This window comes from Dermacentor albipictus, chromosome 2, assembly GCF_038994185.2.
Source record: "Dermacentor albipictus isolate Rhodes 1998 colony chromosome 2, USDA_Dalb.pri_finalv2, whole genome shotgun sequence".
NCBI lineage: Eukaryota > Metazoa > Arthropoda > Arachnida > Ixodida > Ixodidae > Dermacentor > Dermacentor albipictus.
The window spans coordinates 192,592,316-192,610,164 of NC_091822.1; the positions used below are offsets into that span (position 1 = coordinate 192,592,316).

The window sequence follows — 17,849 nt, forward strand, 5'->3', positions numbered from 1 at the left end:
TGATGTGCGCTTGGTGTGTCGTCTTCTTTCACGTCCGTGTCGTTTTTTATGTCGCGCAATATCTTTTAAGTATTCTTGAATAATTATCTAATTAAGCAAAATACAAGAAATAACGTGACGCGCTAAATACAAAAGTGAGCAATGTGCATTTGGTTGCGTGGTCTCACAGTGAATCGGCATATTTCTAAACTCTGGCTAAAGTTAGCTGAAACACCCTGTGTATGACCATCCTTATATATGCGCAGCGTCTTTCGACATGGCTGTCTTCTGTGAATGGTGGCGCCCTTGCGTTCGCGGGCAAGAAGAGAGACGTAATACTCGGAGGGAGCCGAACTGAGCTCGTAGCGGCTTCCCCCGCTAGGTGCGCACCTCGTGTCCGGTCACGACCAAAGGGCGCCGCAGTGCGAAAGGTCAGGATTTGCAATAAACACGTTCAAGATAGCCGCACCCAGCCACGCACGAGAGGACGTCGATCTCGAGCGGGATAAGTGGTTACCGTGACACAGGGACCAGCTGTTCGTAGAAAAATTTTCCTGATTTCATGTCGTAGACGCGTGAGTTTGTCGACAAAGGTGGAAGCTCACTGTATAGAAATTAGAGATGCAGAGTTTGCCGAGCCTTTTACTGATGTTTCGGCGCAGTGGTTGACGAGACCTAGCGCGCGACGGTGGCAGAACGTGATCGCTCGCAGAGAGTTGGAAGAGATGTTGGTGGCTACCTCTAAGCGGTCCTAATTGGTCAAGCTGCTCCGAGGTGTAAATTGCTTCCTTACAGCTCAGCGTGCATGGAGCTGTACCAGGGTAAAGATTTATGCGTCTGTTGGCTGGCTGTTGACAGGAAGCGGACGTTGGATTGATTTCTTCTTATAACCGTACCTCTGCCGCGGTCACCCAAATTACATCGGTCTCGGTTGCGAACCGCTTCTTCGGACATGACTCCAATGAGCCGCCATTGTCTGGCAATTGACCGATTCGATCGAGCACGCGAACCGTTTACGCCCATTACGGACCTACACAAACTTCTCGCTTAGCTCAGTCCTTTACTGCAGCTGCTGTGGCGACGTAAGAAACGCCCACTAGACAGACAGGTCGGAAGACGCGCCGCTCTACGGCGGGCACGTTCGACGCGCGACCGGCCACGGCCCCACCGGGCCGCACGCGAGCGGGAACAACCTCGCCACCTCTCCGTCCGTGTGCCAACGCAATCGAGCGAGCCTGTGGCGCACCATCGGATCCTCATCGTTCATCGGTTCGCAGCGGGCACCACGGCGCTCGCAGTCGGGCACGCCGATGCGAAAAGGAGCGGTCGGCCCAACCGGATTCCCAATCGTTCGCCTCCCCCCACCCAAATCTTTTTTTTTTCTCTTTCCGCGCGCCTTGCTAATAGCCTAATCACCTCCCCATCTCTCTTCTTTTATTCCTCCGTCTCCTGCGGGGGCGGAGGCAATGCAGAACCAGCTCTGCCGAGTTCGACAGACCTCGATGCAATGCGGCCCCCTTCCTCCGACAGACTCGTGTGCGGGCCGTGCGGTGCGACCTTACTTCTACCCCCCTCCATTTTTGTTCTGTTTTCGTTGAGCCGTGTTCGCGGCGGATGTTCGGAACACAAGCCACGCGAGGAGGCACGCCCTGGCATGTTGCTTTTGCTTCCTATGCCTGATAGCCGCCGAAGAAGGCAACCATCCGGATTCTTTTCTCTAGCTGAAGCGTTAGCCTCTGATTGGGGCCAGGAGGTCGGCCTCGGACGGCGTCGAGCTTTCTCCGTGTTTCCTTACTACAGGCTACACCAGGCCGAATCGCACTCTTACAACTATAGGCAGCACCGTTCGCAGCCAAAGCGGGAAATAGAGGGAGCAAGGAACGACAACTGGCATATAGTTATACGTTTCTGAATTTGTAGCCATTTCGGACACTCCACGATACCGCAATTTCGGCGTCATGAGGTTGACTAGTGGGAAATGTGGTCAGCGACTACTTTTACTTAACCATACACGCACGACGCATTAGCCGTGCATCTCCAGTGTGCATCTACATGTGTTAACTGAGCCTGGCGTGTGCAGCGGTAAAGGCGTGGTATACTGAAGGGTAAAACAGAACAACGAGTCACAAGAAAGGAAATAAAACCGCGGTGTCAGACTGCACCAGTAGCCTGATATCAACACCACGTAGTCAGGGCACGTGGCACCTCCGTGCTTTTTCGAGTTTTAGAACCTAACGAACGTAAAAGAGGATCCATCTCCCGGTGCGATGAAGAGACCACGGCGTAGGGCGATCAAATTCCCGAAGTAAATGGGCGCCTCGGCTTTCTTCTCCGTCCGTAAAAGCTCGGACGGCTACGCAAGGAGAAGGAAAAGAAGCACGTTGGCGAACTAGATGTCCCGGCGCGCTTGTAAAATGGAAGCGGGGATTTGCGACGACGTCTGAACAAGCGACGTCAGACGAAAATGCTAATCCGACAAAGAGAGGAAAAAGAAACAAGAAACAAAACTATACACGGACACTATACGAGGCAGCTTCGTGGTATAAGCGCATCCAACAACGGCTATTTCTGGAGACGTCGTCGCTGTACGTCGTCTCCTCACGATCACGAGAGAGAGAGAGAGAGCGAAACCAAATCCGCGGCTGCAACCGCGTCGTCCGGGCAACAAACGGCTCGGCGTGTATTCAGCGTGCGCAGCCGCGGATTCCGTGTGCGGAGCAGCCCCGGCTCCGAGCCACGCCACACAAGGCGAAATCGTTCGCGGACGGCGGCCGTCAAAGATTCGCAATCGCTGGCGTCGACGACGACGTGCTCGGGACGCGTGGGGCGCCGCCGTGATCCGAATGGAGCCGTCCGGGCCTGTAGGCGCCGCTGCCTTTCGAAGCATCACCGCACTGCTCCCTCCATCGGGGCCGCAGCAGCCGACGAGCTCTTTATTCTTTTCCGAGCCAGTTATATGACGGCCGAAGCATCCCTGCGCCTGGTCGCGTAATGATGATGAGTCCCGTCGTTCCTGGCTTCCTCCTCGCCCTTTCGCTGCTACCGTCTTCATCAGTATTGGTGACGCGCACGTCTCCAGGGAGGGTGGGTTGGTGCCGAAATTCTCTGCTGTGACAGGTTCGCAAGCGGGACTGAAGCGCAGCGGTTGGAAGTGCCGGCGCGGAATCGAGCTTGGTCGGTCGGCAGCGGGGCGAACTCGTTCTTCTTCGGTTGGCCTCCAAATGGTCGCGAGAATGGTCCATCCCTTGTCTGTGCTGCGGCATTTCTCATTCGCAGAGGCATTCGATGTTGTCTTTTCTTTTTCTCTCTCGTTATTTCGAGAAATGTATATGGGTCATAAATGTCGCGAAAGAAATGTCGCCGCGTAACGGCCGACTCTACTTGGGCCCACAAAGCGGCGTTTTGTTCGTTATCGTAGCACTCGGACTCCATTTTGCAGAATTGGAGCAAGGTGCGGGGCTGTAGGGACATGGAGAGGAGAACTATAGTGCAAAAAATAACAATAAAAAGCCGAAGGTTCCAGTGTAGATTACTTGCAGATTACTAAATAATATATCCCATGGCAAGAACTGACAAGCAGTTATGTTCAGGCGAACTGTATGGCGCAGATATCGTAACAGACTCAATTCCTTGATCAATTACGATACATTTGCAGGTGCATGCTTCTCACTATACAACTCAATGAAAACAGTTCCCCCTCTCCTCCGTTTTCTTTTTGTTATGAATGTTTCTACAGGAGAGGTTGGCATCATGGATGATACCTGCTCCTCCTCGCTTAGGCAAACATGTACACCCGTGAGCAAAAGTATACGGACCAGGGATTGTGCGATAAAACCGATTTTTTCCTCTGCCTGTGAATACATCTTGAAATTGAGGAGTGCAGTCCAAACTTGACATTGTGAACTTTCCAGCGTACTCGTCAATTTCAGTTTATGCATATCAATTACAAATTTAGTTTTATTGGCGACCCTGTGGTCAGTATACTTTTGCTCACGAGTGTACATAGCAAAGATATTCTGGCTCAAATAAACAAACAGGCTGAGAAGAGAGAAAAAGTACATAGCAAACGTAAGCCGGCTGCGACAAACAAACAAGCAAACAAACACAAAAAATAATAAGTTAAACGTAAATAAAGGTTGAAAACGTTAACCCACAGTCCACATGACGTTCAACTGAGCACGTTACGTCGCAACATCCACAATTTTCGCTGCAATTTTTACCAGATTATATTAAAGGTCCCATTAGTCGACACAACTATGAATAGCACAAAATTAGCTTCACAGCGTTATATGTTATCGGTTCCTTCGATTGCCCATTTGTGGTTCTTTATGTCGTCTTATCGTAATGTACTCATGGCAGCAATAACAACAACGCTGTTTTCGCTGCCGCTTTATTATTCCCTATCTCCTCCAAACAACCGGCCAAAGCGCCATTCCTTCGGAATAAGCATTTTGCCAGCATCATTATTCCATCTAGTAGCACCCTTTTATTAAATTATTGTGAAGAAAATCGTCTATCTTCAACAACTTATAAGGTAAGGTTATATTCTACCACTTTGGGTCTGTATGTGTACTAGCCCTACGTAACAGTATAATATATTTGGATATCATTTGCTATCATTTGGTAATACTTCAAAAGAAAATCGTTCGGTATATAGAGAACGTTGATCGTCTTTCACCAACAGATAATATATTTCTCAAATACATTCTAAACCGCGTAGATAAATTATACGAACACAGATTACTAGAAACTATTTACTTCTCATCCGAATATGTTAAGAATTATTTTACATGCCTTGCTCATCTAGAACTCTGCACTCACACGAAACATACTACACGAAACCCTGAGGTGTGGAAGGTTACAAACAATTACAGCCTACTGTCCTTAACACATAATATACCGACTGTACTAAACAAATATAAGCACACAGCTACGCTAAATAAAAATAGTTTGCGTGACTACTTTCTTTCTTTATAGTGACACTTTAGTATCTTCACTCTAAAAACTAAGAGAGTGCCGGGCACTCCCTTTGAGGGAGTAGCGGCTTGTCCCATATTTCACTCTCTTTTCGAGAGTAGATCGACCCTCTTTGAGAGAGAGTAGGTCAACTCCTGTTGACAGAGTTTTGTTACTCCGCCGCAAGGGATTGCTAGTACTCTTCTGCAGAGTGATAATACTCTTCCCACAGGGAGTGCTAGTACTCTTCCGCAGAGTGGTAATACTCTCACCGTAGGGGTAATGGCACTCCACCAGACCGAGTACTTCTACTCCCCCAAACAGAGTGCAACTACTCTTCCCAATACCCTCTTAGCGAAGTCCTGGCCACGCATGCAGGCAGGAAATCAGATCAAATTAGGGTCGCTGATACACCGTTCTCTAGGCGGCTCCTCAGACTCAGTGGCCCGATTCCAAGCGGCCTTCAGAATAGGCGTGAGCAATGTTATGCAGGATTTTAAAGTCATTTTTCCTGGCTATTTGCTGCCTACCATGAGTCGTAACGGCTCGTAATCGGCCTATGCGTATGTGTCCCGAACGCCACTGCGGAGAAAAAAAAGCTAATTCACATTTAATCCGCAAATATTTTCGCATATTTCACAATCAGGAGACACGTAATCCAATTAGAATACAATAGTCGAGGGAATCACACACTTATGGAGAACCACACTGCTCTATACATCACGTGGATTCGAACCCGCGTACACTCGCATCTATACAATTCAAAGCACACATCCTAACCATTACACCACAAAGCCACCACGCTCAGTCGTGTTGTTTTAGAGCTTATATACATAACAAATGTATTTGAGGAATCGGCTGCGGTGGTTGGAGTTTCTCTGCAGTGTGCTGTGCTGTTGTGTACTGGAATACGTTTGCGTTTGCATCATTTCCATTCCTTGCTACGACTAACGGAGGAATACAACGTAGACGACGACGTGAGAACTATTCACGGCTTGTCGTCACCCCAGGAAAATAACAAATGTGCCGTTCAGCTCACGATCGAGTGCTTTTCCAGTCCATGCATTATATGTTCTCCGAAAATACGCGGATACAAAGTATCGTGCCAACCATCCACGTATGTGAATTTAAGTCGTGCGTATACTGGTGAGCATTTCTGTTTATTTTTTCCGCCAGTTCCATTCGTATGTGGTCAACTGCGATGCCAGTACCAGGCATTTCGACGTGCCTCACGCTGCCGTGTAGGCGTTCTTTTCAGGTGCATTAGTTTAGAGTTTGGTTCAGTCCGCTGTGAGCTGTTGTCCTGCATTAGCAGCGGATCGTTAGCGTTTTGAAGAGCACGCATTCCAGCATTTGGAGACTGCTTATGCCGATAGCCGCGTCACATGCATTGGCACGCATGTTTAAATCGACGGCTGCAGAACTCGCAGCTATCCGTGCTGCTCTGGAGTTTATCGTTCAGAAATCATCACATTCATGGTCCATCTTATGTGACTCAAAGGCAGCTCTTCAGTGTCTGATGTCCCCTTTTAACCATGGACCTAATGAGCAACTAGTCGCAGACATCCGACTACTCCACCATCACGCAATCAACAAGGGACACAACATCATCTACCAGTGGATACCGGGTCACTGTGGAATTTCAGGAAATGACAGTGCGGACGACGCTGCCCGGTCGGCTCATGATGGCGCCCAGATTATACCCATACCACTGTCAAGAACAGATGCAGCCACAAGTCTTCGCTCCCTCGCCCGCGAGCTTACACAAAATCTGTGGAACACCAGTGACTTCACGAACGCACGTCTCCACAAATTGGATCCACGTCTGCAACTCCGCCTACCACCAGGGTTGCCACGAGCGGAAGCAACACTTCTGTGCCGCCTGTGGCTCGGCGTGGCGTTCACGAACTCATATTCATTCCGTATCGGAATGGCCGACAGCCCTACTTGTGACACCTGCGGCTGCGAGGAGACGATTGAACACCTCCTTTGTGACTGTCCCCGTTACGCAGTGCGAAGAACAGTGCTTGTGACCGCTCTCGCAAAACTGGACAATCGCCCCTTTACAGAGGAAAAAGCTCTAGGACATTGGTCCAGACGGGCTTCGGCACTGAAGGCCTTAAGGGCTTTGTTGAAGTTTTTAAGGACGTGCGAATTGTGTGACCGCCTTTGAACGTTGTAGAGCGTAGTTTCGCGTTACTCTGTGAATTTTCTTTTTTTTTCTTTTTTTCCTCTTCTTCTTCTTTCTCCTTTTATTCCCTTTACCCCTATCCCCAGCACAGGGTAGCCAGCCGGTACTTACACTGGCTAACCTCCCTGTCTTTTCCCTCCTTTGTCTCCTCTCCTAAATGAGTAATGTGTCCACTTGTTACGCGTGCACTGCTCGTATCCTGTGGCAGTGCTCGTTCTAAAAGCTTCCAAGACCATCTACATTCATACGTGTGTTCAATATATATGCACAGGATAGACTTGCCGGCTAGTTGGTTGAGCATTTTAGAAGAAACAGCGCAACACAAGGACGACGCAAAAACATGGACAACACCACGAAGCGCTGGTGTGGTCGATGCTTTTTTTCGTCCTGGTGTTAGCGCTGTTTCTTCTTCCACGATACACGCACACAACAGGTACGCGAAAGTTTAGGAGTATAGGGCGTTAACTTTGTTTTCCCCGTTTCCTCTCAGTGTCAATGGCACAATGCGTTGCCCGAAATAGCGCACGCTTACCCCCATATTCAGAAATGCATCATAACTTGAAGCCCATGCTTGACTTGATCTTAATGACGCAAGTCGTGAACGCACCAAAAGAAAGGCAGTGAGCGTCTGGGGGACGTTCGCACCAGGCGTCGTTTATATAAAGTCAAGCATGGGCTTTGTATTAATATACATTTCTGAATACGGGGGTTAGTCATCTACTTCTCACAGAAAATGTCGAAGAAACGCCCACCAAAACCAGGCACATTCGTAAACCTAACTAGGCAATACGAAGCTCCATAGAAAAAGAGTGGTATTAAAAGCTTTCAGTATTTTTCTTTACTCCAAAATGGTTGCGCTCTCGTGGTTTCAATGTACAGAGATGATGCAGCGTTAGCTAAAAAGCGTGAATTTCCGAACTCCATGCCAAAATAAGCTTGTAAAATTATTTAGGTGCTAGAAACCAGGGTTTGTAGCGATCCTTGAAAACCCTTTATTTCTAAAATGCCATTTTCAAGGCATTGAAAAGCCTGGAATTTTTAGAAGTACTGGAAAGTCCTTAAATTTGTACACTTGGCTAGACATAGCAGACATTACCAAGTGTTTTTTTTTTTTTCCCTTCTGTGACATTCTTCGCATGTCACAGAGAATTGTCTGTGGAGGTAATAGAAGGAAAGCGACATCCTTAAAGTTCAAATTACAAAGGAGCTGCAGATACCAGTTTTAGGCACATGGAACCGGCGAGAAATGTACTTGGAGGAGCAGAAGCAGGAAGCTCAACGGTTGAGGCATTCAAAAAAAAGCCGTGATGAGTAAATTGAGAGCTACAGACACAATAAAAGATCACCTTTCTCCGGTGCTGTGTTGTTCCGCGATCTTGAGCGCGCGCGCGCGCGGTGGAGAACTCCGAGTGAAAAAGTAGAGCGCTCGCTACGCGTTCCTTTGAACTGCGGCGGCCTGTTCTCTTAGAAGCAAAACGATGTGTTCTTTGCTCAGCGTGCATGAATGATACATTGCCATGTTCGGGGCCAGCCACCTATATATACAGTTGAAGCAGAAGATCACGCTACGTTTTGTTCTCTATTGCCGCAAGAGTAGAACTACTCTCTCTCTCTGAAGGGGGAGAGTGAAAAGCACATTTCACTCTCTCCTTGGTGAGAGAGTGAACAATGCATTTCACTCTCCTCGACATTTTGCGAGAGTAAAACGACGCTTTGAAGAGTGAACCGGCCGCTTCACTCCTGCGATACCCTTCCTAGTTTTTAGAGTGTTGCATTCAAGTTTAAAATGCCATTTTTATGCATACGTACGATGTGTAATGTTTGTTGCGTACAAAAACTTCAGTGTATATATCATGTGAGTGCTACTGCCATGTAAGGGACCCTGGGCCTCCGTCAAGCTGCTGCGACAGCTTTTTGCCCAGGTGTCCCTCCAGTTCCTTTTGTTTCTGGTAAATAAAATTGATCGATTGATTGATTGATTGATTGATTGATTGATTGATTGATTGATTGATTGATTGATTGATTGATTGATTGATTGATTGATTGATTGATTGATTGATTGATTGATTACTTTAGGCTTCTGGCGCTTCGAGTGATGAAATAGACTGACCTCCTGCTCCCGTGCGCTATGCGCAGCGGATTAGTTTAGTTGGCAGTGCGACATCTTAGGTATCGTAATGGTCCAGAGACCCTTGGCCACACTACGGGAAGAATTTTTCCTGAACTAATAAGTTTGATTCTCGAAGAACCAAAGGATTTCCTTTGTGGCAATGAGCTACAATCACGTGGAAGGTGGAGCTTTTATTTGCCCTGCTACATATTGGAGCTGTTCGCAAAGCGTCTTTTGTGAAGCTTTCTCTATCGAGCCAGATTTCTTGCATGATTTACTTGGTTAAGGGCAGAGCTATAGTGCATGGGTCGGCATGAGCGCAAGCATGCACAGCAAAAATATTTTTGTCGTTATTGCTGTTGACGAGTTAGCTTGAACACCCAGATGACTCTGTTGTGCTCGCAGTGCTGACATAGATGAAGCAAAGATGGGAGGCGAAGTTGCTCAGCCCCTACTCACGGGACGCTATCTCGCACAGTGCTGGTGGGAGGGCTTTCCTCACCTTGCTGCATGCTTCCAGCCTTATATGTCTTGGCATATAGAATGCACCTCTCTCACGCTTTTAAGATGTGCACTGTAACAGATGTTAATAGAGTTCAAGATGAAAGTCACAGAGGGACGACATGCTCATTGTCACTCAAGAGGAATGTGTCAATAAGCGTAGGTGAAGTAAAACTTGTAATGTAGTTGCAATCACGAGCACTAGGGTGTTTGTTGTGAATGAATGTACACAGCATAAAAATAGCAATGCGAATTTATGTCCCTGATGGGGTTAAAAGCGTCATGGTGCACACAACTCATATATATTTAAACAGGCGTCCAAAGCTAGAGTGATGCTTTGGGTGCACGTTAAAGATCCTGTGGTGGTCAAAATTAATCCGGAGTCATCTACTGTACGGCGTGCCTCATAATTCATAATCGAATCGTGGTTTTGACACGTAAAGCCCAAGAATTCACTTATTCAAAGCTGGAGTAAAGAGGTGTTGATGCTTAAGCGGAAGTCATGCTTGTATAATGAACGGTACACGATTGACCCTCGGTCCGCGTAAGTGAACTTGAATCGTCCCGCTGTCCTGGTTTAACCCGGTCTTGCCGGTGAGTGGAAGACGACCGTAACGATCAAAGTTCACGCAAAGTCGCGGCCTATAGCAGTCCCAAAATATAGTAATAAAAGAACAAAAAGAAGATATCCCACGGAGAATGTCACAAATTTCAAGGGCACTCTCAATGGCAGGCGAACAGAGCAGGAAATGAACTTTTTCACGCCCGCCGCTATAGTGCGATAACATATAAAACATAAAAAAAGATAGTGAAGGCAAGACCGTACAGGCGGGAAAAGGGAAAGCCGACCCGGACGCCGGTCGCACGGAGCCCTCAACCGATCTTTGGAGCGCACCAGAACGAAAACGGCGTTCGCCTTTTCTTCGGCGACGTCCATTAGGTCCTGCGGAATGCGTGAAACCGTCGATTTTCGCGTGGCCAGCGTCGCCGATCTATATAGAGGAGGCGAGGAGGGGACGCTGCGGTTTCCCCTCCAACGAGCGGGGGCGATTCGCGTTCACACCTCCGTAGAAGGAGAGACGGCAGGTAAGGCACGACCGTCGACGACGTCCGCCCGGCGGGCTTCTGCCGCGTCCTCGAAGCCATCCCTCGTGTCGTGCCCGCGCATCCGCTGTTTCACCGTTTGTCCGCGGCTGTACACGCTTTTGAGGCTGCCCACGAACTGTCCTCGCACCGCGGCCTTTGCCTGCCTCGCTTGTTCTCCTTTTCTCTATATAGCACTTGGAGGTTATTTTCTTTCTTTCCCGTCGGAGCCGTCTTCGAAGTGGGGGATGTTCTGCGCCGCTTCTGTTGCAGCCTCGCGAAGTCGCGCGTTCGTGACGAGCCGATCAAAAGCGTTGCCCATCCCCTCCCCCTCCCCCTTCTTCGGCGCCTTCCTACGCTGATTGCCTTTCGGCCCCCCCAGCGAAGCGGCTTCGTTCCCTCCTCCTCTCCCGTATGCCATACGCCCGGTGTGTACGCGTGCGAACATTGGCATGCGCTAATGCGGCGCGCTTTCTTTTCTTTGACTCGCACCGCGGCATTCTTCTCTGCCGCGTGCGCAATCCGGCGAGTAGTAGACTACAAACGTGGACGGCGGGCCGACGAGGAATTCCATTCATCGGCGATGTTGTACGGCGAATTCGCAGCCTTCTACGTTTCCTTTCTTTTTTTTTATTCTTTTTTTAATTTCTGGTCGGTGCCTTTCACGCCTCCTCCTCGGCCCGCGCGTTATAGGCCGTGCGCGATGGGCTTTTTCACACGCGCGCCGAGAGGTTGGATCACGAAGTCGAACATTTCTGGTTGTGCGCAAGAGGGACGAAATGGAGGGATGCAGAAAACGTGCGCGTATACGCGTGCTTTTGTTCGGCCTTCGAGGAAACCTGATGCACCGATATCCCTCGCCGGAACGATACCGTTGCGTCCACTGATGGAGCGCGACGCGTTCCTTTTCTCTATGTCCTATATTGTTGTCGTTCGTCTTCCTTTTCTCTGGGGATGCCGCGGCAACAACCAAATTCTAGTTAGTCAACTGCGTGAATTGCATGGGCCGGTCGTTCCTGACTGCGGAGCCAAAGGCGACGCATCTAATAAGTCGCGAGTGACGACGTCCAAGACGATACAGTAGGGAGGTGCTGGACTATGTGTCCATTAAGTGTCTATTAAATATACTCTCTCTCTCTGTACCAGAAATGAAAATAATTCAGTTCCGGATAGCCAACCTGCAATGTCTTGTACATCTAAGTTAGTGTCCTAACGCACTTTACCGGCGGTCTTTCTCAGTGTCCAGTTTGATAACCTTAAAGATTGAATGATGTACTTCAAGGATCCGCTGATAGGAAAGCACCGGCATGCTTCGCAATGCGCTAGCTATATGCCTTTCTCTGCGAATCTAACCTGCGATGTCAACCAAGCAGCCTTTGACGAAGCTACCCTTCATCTGTTTTTCTTCCTGCCTGTATTCTTTTCTTCCCGCCCCGTATCCTCCAAGCCGTGTCTCAGGTTCAAACCAAGTGACTTCCGTATCTTTCCGCATCGTCCAATAGTAGCGGCAGGCGCTAAATAAAACCGCGGATTGCCCTCCATGCAACTTAGAGGGTGAATAAAGAAAAAAAAAGAGCAGCGAGAAGATTTCCCGCCAGCATGCGCAAGCATACATACACACACCAGACTGCACGAGATCACGGAGAAGTGTGCGCTAGCGTCGTCATATATGCATGGACGTTATGAATTCGTTGCCACGCGCGCCCGTGGTGCTTGCGAGGAACCGAAGCAATCGCGAATCTCGGTCGTTTCTCTCTTGCTACCGTTCACGCTTTATTTGTTTCTTATGCTCAACGCAGCGTGCCGTGGACGATAAATTTTGTTACCCTTGTGGGGTCGGGCTTGTGTTTGGCTACGCGGAGATGAACGCGCAGTTCTTCATCGCGTAACCTCCGAACGACACGCTGCAGGCTGTAGCGTTTCTTTCCAAGAGTGCCCGCAGCTTCGTTTGTAAAATCTTTCAACTTTCATCTTTGTCTGGCATCTTTTGATACATAGTATGGAATTTTCAGAAATGCAAGATTTTTCCCGTACACCATGAGAGATCGAACATTCTTTATGGATACTCTTTGCGCCAAACGGGACACGTGTTCATTGAAGCACCAGCGTACTGCTGCTGGAATTAGGTTAATTGTACAATTGTGCAATTACCGACTCGTCGCGGAAGATTTCAGAACTGAAACGAAGGAAATACATAACACGGTGATTAACACACAGGTGTATTAGAAATAATCATTTTGACACGACCAGACGAATATCACAACACGACTTCATGACGTTTATCTTCTTTGATGCACTGTCGTGTTCAACGCGAGAGATAGCCACATTTTCGACTGCTATATAATCAAACACCCATACGTAAGTGAATTATAAACGCATAGGCAGCAAGTAAAGACAACTGTACTACAAACAGTGCAAGTAATGCAATATATACGAGATTTTCCGGCAATAGCTCTACCTTTATAGTTGAACGCGTGGTGGAGGCAGCCTAAACATAAATTGTGTCTATTCCAGGTCCAGTCGTGAACATTCCTAGTATAGTGAACTGTTCGATTGCGAATGCATCGTAAATGGCCGCTGCAAGTCACTGTATACAGCTGCCGTAACACATAACAATGTCGGTACGGCTTCCCAAGGAGCCGCCGTCGGTGGTTTACCAGACCACTGCAGCTTCGGCGGTGCTCCTTCGGCTATGTTTTTCAACATCGAGAACGCCTGCTGACCTTCTCCGGCAACCGCTCCGTGCTTAGACGAAGACATCGTTAACACCGGCCGATGGTCAGTTGTTGAACTCTTTTTGTGCGACGCATTCTTTGCTTCATTCTTGAGACTTTGCGGTAGGTCGGCAGGTTCCTGTTTCGCCCCACTTCAATAAAAAGAAAGAAATTGACAGTCACTTAAGCATCCTTACGTGATTCGAATGCGAAAGCTTCACGACTTCTCTGTTATCACCATTAAGGACTTCTTAAGTACTAAGCGTGCTTGAGTTCCGTTCTTCGCTTTCCTCGTTTTGCCTTCAATAATCACCAGACCGCAACCATTCAGAACTCGCCGCCAAGTAGCTACAAGTTCATATTGTGATTGCTTCATTATACCACCATGACACGCGACATGAAACTTCAGTTCTTTTTCTTTTTTCTTTTTGCACATTCATAGATTTCGCCTGAAGCCCTCGCAGCTAGATGACTGCGACGTGACGTATGCAATGACGCATGCGTGCACGTGGCACACCTTTATAGTCAGCCAAGTCCGTGGAGCCGACGCATGGCGTCGGGCAAGCGTGCTTATCTCGCACCCCTGAGGTCCGGGTTAGATTCCCACCCAGACCCAAATGTGCCGAATTTCCTTTTTAAAGTCATAAGTTAACTTTGTTTACAGCAGCCTTCCTGAGAAATTTGACGTAGATCCGAGCATTTTATGACGTGTTCTTGCTCTTTGCGTCTTTGATCACGCAAGATTTTCTGCCTCGTTAGAAATATAATGCTTTCGCATTATTAATGTGTGACCGCCGCTGAATCGAACCTTTGCTGTCGAACACAGCATTTCAGTGTTATAGCCATTAGGTCGCGATTTTTTTTCCTTTCATGGCATTTATTTCAGGCATGCCTGATTCCTGCGGGAAACAAACAGATAAACCAGCTAAGAAGTCCCTTCTATAGTTGCCGACGACGAAGAGACAGACACAGAGCACCACGTAGTTCTCCTCATCTTTGAAACGCGCTGCTCAGGATGCGGTCAATCTTCACAAGAAACACTAAGAGAGTGAGTGAGAAACGAAGAGGGAGGTTAAGGAGATTATGCAGAGACGTACCTGGTTGGCTACACTACACTTGGGGAGGGGGTAACTGGAAGAGTAGATAACAAGAGAAGAAAAATAGTAAAGAGTCAGGCATTCGCATAGTCAGTCGCAGAGAAATGTCCCCTGCTGTCACAAGCGTTCGTACAGTCCAGTATGCTTCAAAAAGTGCCGAAAGGCTTTTCTGGTCTTTTGCATGTTAGAATTAATAATCCATAGTCCCAGGATCCTTTCCTCCGAGAGCGCTCTATTTTCTAAGAGGCTGAATCTAGCTTGTAGACACCGTCGATGGGCGTCAAAGGATGGGCAGTGACACAGAAGGTGATCTGGAGTCTCATAGCACCCGCACAAATTGCACGCCACACTGTTGGTCATTCCTGTTGGGAATGAATAGGCATTGTAACTGCGACGCCTAACCACATGCAACACAGAATAAAATTGTTTCGCGACGGGAGAGTCCAGGTGGCAGGCGAAGTCACAAGTTAGGGTCGACAGAGTGCAAGCGTGAGTTAGTGAAAAGTGGTGAATTTTATCGTAGAAGTGTGATGTGGCGAGCGAGTGATTGAAGTTGCCGCGCAGCATGTGCTCTTGAGAGTGGTACGCACTGATGTTTTTGATGAGCATGCAGAGCGCGCAGTTCCATCTGCGCTGTTGTTGCCGACAATTCCGCAGTGGCTCGGCAACCATAGAACTAGAGTGTCGTTTCCTTTCTCGGCCGCATGGTGATGAGCGTGCCTTATTTCGTGCACCAGCTGCTCGTGTAGCCCGTGGCAAGGGGCAAATAAATTGGCGGTAAAGGACGAGCACCTTACCGTACAGAATACCACTCTGGACGAAATTCGATTTGTTTGTATAAATCTTTCAGTTGGGCGATCATTTAAATAAAGTGAGTTGCCGATGGAACTATAGGTTCGGCATTTCGATCCAACATGCGTGTTCTCCACAGGCGATGAATTACAATGAGTAGAAACGTGTCAAAGGCATACTTCTCTCGTTCCAAAGACAGCAAGCTCCGTGAAACGCTCGGCGCATGCGTCCCGTGTCATTTCCTCGTCTTCTTTCCTTGCGGCACCTCGCGCTCTGAGGCGCCGTGTTATGCTTCACTGTCACCGGGACCGGCCCACTTTCCTCAGCGCTTTCCTCGTAGCGGGCTACGTGTAAACTGTGCAACGTTATACCGACTTTGCGATCGCCCAATTATACTTTACCATTTCTTCGCCGGAGTACAAGTAATCCTCGTTTTACATACGCCACATGACCTAACCATAGGTACTTACGGTTTCATAACGCGTATATATAGTCGCTGATTACCTCCCAATCTGTGTTTCTCTCGTTTACACTCATGCAGTACCCGTGTACAAACCAGCAATTTTCATGGTAAGCTGGCGTCGGGAAGCCGACGTATAAATCGTGCCGTTGCCGCCATGCCATCGTCTTCAACGTAGTCATCGTCGCGCTGCTGTCGTCACAGGCACATGCACTCACGACCCACACACACTATAGTACTCAATTTACGTTGGTCCACCTGGTATCGCAATGCTATAGATAGCCAGGTACCTGCAAAACGATTCGCAAAACGTTGATTCCCATAGTGCGTGGGATCTGCGCAATTTTTTGTTTACCAATCAGCTCCACAAGAACACATCGCACCTCCTCGCTTTCTCGTTTTTAGTGCTCCTTACTGGTCCACAGTGTATAAACCGCCCGGTTGCACGACGATCGTCAAAAGCGCAGACATCAAAGACATTCCCATGAAAACGCTATCAGAACTGCACCGGCAGATGACGGAGCGTAACGACCGAGTGGCGCAGAGACAACCGTGTTAGTGGTCAGCAGCCACGCCAGAGGACGGTGCTGTCGACAACTTCGCCCGAACTTCCAGCGGCACGCTCCGAAGAGGCGAATCTGCGCACTCCGTTACACATACCGATTAATTTCCCGCGTTCTGCGCGAACTTAAAGCCAAACGGGAAGCGGGGTCATTGGCCCGCCGTTTAAACTCGAGAGGGCTACTTACTGCAGTCTCGGTGTGGGGGGGAGGAGAAAGCCGAAAATTAATCGAAAGCCCCAGTGTCGCGATGCCCCTTCAACTCTCGGCTCTGGGGCGGGCGATTCTGGACGCCGCGCTTTCGCTCTGCGCGCTCGCCACTTTTGAGCGGCGATCGAGCGAACAAGATGGGCCGTAAATCACGCCGTGCGCCCCGAGACAGACTCCCGCGCCCGGTCATCCAGAGACATCGCGCGCGCGGGACTCTTCTTCCGCGTCCTCGCCAAGTGAAGCCGTCTGCGCTGCCCGGCTGGTGTCCGATGCCCTCTGCCGCGGCCCGGAGCTGCGGTGGAGTTGGCCGGCGCCATTTGTCGCTCGCGCACGAGCGGGCACGCGACGGCGAGTGCGGCGCGCGGACTCGGGCCTTGCGAGCTCTTCTTCGCTCTCGCGCTCAACGCTCTGCGAAGCAGCGGCCGTTTTAGACGCGCGCGCGCGGCGGCGGCTGGCGCTGACCGGCGCGTTGCCGAGGGGTGTCTCATCTCGCGCGCGGCGCTGCGTGGGAGGCTTCGATTCATAAATCAGGGCCCGCGATGACCGCCTGTCGCGGGGAAGCGCGCCCGCCGGACCGCGCTGTGGACGGCGACGATTTCTGGGCCTGCTTCGCGCGCCCCTCGACGCGGCGCGGAACCGCGATAATTCTGTAATTGGATTTTGCCTCCCGGTAGAGGGAGACGGAAAGAACCGATTCTTCGTTCACTCACGCGTCAAACAATGTGACTGACCAGCCGGGGTGGTCGGCCTGCCTCCCGCGCTGTCATTTTCGTCCTTTCTCGTTCGCGTTCAGCTGTAGATATTCATCAGACCCATTTTCTTTCGCAATTATAAATCGGTTAGAGCCAGATAGCCGGTCGGTTGTTAGAGAAAGAATCCGTGGAGGATCCTACGTTTTCCTTCTTTGCTGTCTTTTGCATCAGAGGAGAGACCGTACAGAACGTGCAACTCGGGATTGCACAAGTTCGGCGCCGGAACAGCTTACACAACAGCAGGAATAACGTAAAGCTAGTACTTGTAAACAAAGTTAAATGCAACACTCAGTCGCATTTCGTTTACTCATCCCTTGACAGGTATACGCAAAAGCTAACGTTTAGTAACGAAGCTACGATTTGTCAACGCTGCCTCCGGTCACACTGTACGTCGCTATGGTCAATGCAGCTGAAACGAGAGCGAACCTCGATTTAAACTGTCGC

General features: G+C 49.3%; 1 protein-coding gene and 1 long non-coding RNA gene across 3 annotated transcripts in view; one reads left to right on the top strand and one right to left on the bottom strand.

The window, feature by feature from the left end:
• The window catches only part of ct (homeobox protein, cut), a 760,713-nt gene that overhangs the window by 203,423 nt on the left and 539,441 nt on the right, over positions 1-17,849 (top strand). The window lies entirely within an intron of this gene.
• Positions 13,304-17,849, bottom strand: part of LOC135898497 (uncharacterized) — a 61,997-nt gene continuing 57,451 nt past the window's right edge. For both annotated transcript variants that reach the window (XR_011512333.1, XR_010563348.1), the window contains exon 3: positions 13,304-13,686. This is a non-coding gene — a long non-coding RNA (uncharacterized lncRNA). The remainder of the gene's footprint in view (positions 13,687-17,849) is intronic.